This window comes from Nycticebus coucang, chromosome 24, assembly GCF_027406575.1.
Source record: "Nycticebus coucang isolate mNycCou1 chromosome 24, mNycCou1.pri, whole genome shotgun sequence".
Taxonomy (NCBI): Eukaryota; Metazoa; Chordata; class Mammalia; order Primates; family Lorisidae; genus Nycticebus; species Nycticebus coucang.
The window spans coordinates 20,918,468-20,920,067 of NC_069803.1; positions in this window are offsets into that span (position 1 = coordinate 20,918,468).

A 1,600-nucleotide genomic window follows, 5' to 3' on the forward strand; every position below is an offset into this window, starting at 1 on the left:
CTATTAAAATGAAAAGTGCAAAGGGTTGCCAGTAGCAGGATAGTATTTGGAAATATTTTCATATCTGTATTGCTGTTAATTTCTTATACATCTCTCTGAGTCTGCCTGGTTCCTAGAATGCCTTCCCAGTGAGGTTTGCTTACTGGCTATTTGTAGCTGGGATTATACATGGTACAATGAACAGACCACAGATCACCTGTGCCTGTATTTCTCAAACATTCTCCTATCACCTTCATGGTTTACCTTGTATCTAAGGACTATTTGTACTTATTGTTCACTTCATCTTTTCCTCTAAAGTAACTTTATGTACCATGCAAAAGAAATATTCTGGTTTATTTCTAGATACAACCCCCAAATTATAGTCTATGTTCTATGCGCCACCTAAAATATTTCATGTGGCGCAAGTGTGTCTTGTACTGCCTGCTGAGAAACATTGGCCTAGCCCTAGACCAACACTTTCATCTCATACATGAGAAATCTGAGGCTTAGGAGGATAGGGGTGCAAGATTAGTGCCAAACTAGGATGAAATCCCAAGCTTTTTAATTTGCAGGCTTATTCTCTGTCATTTTCTCTTGCTTTGTGGTACTAGAAGTGCTCTTATTAAATCCCTGCTCAGAAAGGTGTGTTGCTCTGTTAAATAAAATGCTAACTTTCATGGTTCGTTTTCTGTTCAGGATTTCATATTATCAGTAAGCATTAAGTCACAGTACCTTGTCAAACGGTTTCATTTTCTTTTACGTGGCTTCTGTTGCATTTCAGCGATACCAATCATTTCAATTTTAAAATAGATTACTGTCATGAAATGTTTCAGCCCCTAAAAGTCAGATACCCTTTGATTTGGTAACTCATATTTCAAGGAATCCATTCTAAGAAAATGATCAGAGGTCCAGCCAAAGCTTTGTCTTCAAAATTAATTGCTGAATTATTCTTGTTAGTTAAAAAGTTTTAATACTGGAATATTTAATTTAATACTGGAATATTAAGCAGCTCTTAAAATTAAGTTTTCAAATAATTTCATGGACTTAGAAAATATTAATATAATGTTAATTTTTAAAAGGTACTAAACTATATCTATAGCTTGGCCTCAATTACATAAAAAGAAATAGTTGTCTATTTTAATTTGCACATGAACTTTATGGACACCATATATGTTCCCATTTTTGAGAGACTAGTATAATACCCAAATGCCAGCTATTTATAATTAATGACTTAAATTATTTTCTTTTTCCTTTTTTATAATTTCCAAATATTCTATAATGAGCTACTTTCATAATCGAAGAAGTAAATAATTATTAAGACTTATCACTGGGGTTTAACTGTCACTCTGGAATTTTCGAAGCATCCTGAGCTTTGAGTGTCTCTGTTCTAAGCCAACATTCTTCTCAAGATTTCACTGGACCCTCCAGCAGCTTTCATTCAGACCCTTGGCTCCTTATATAAATCCAAGGCAGCAAGACCTCAAGTGAATCCAATTCCCAGATAAGTTTTAACCAGAAAATGCAAACAATTACTTAAAACCCTTTATTTCTCTGTATAAATACTTCCAAATACAAACTTAACTTAGAATACATAAGGATGAAAAACAACAGACCAAAAGAA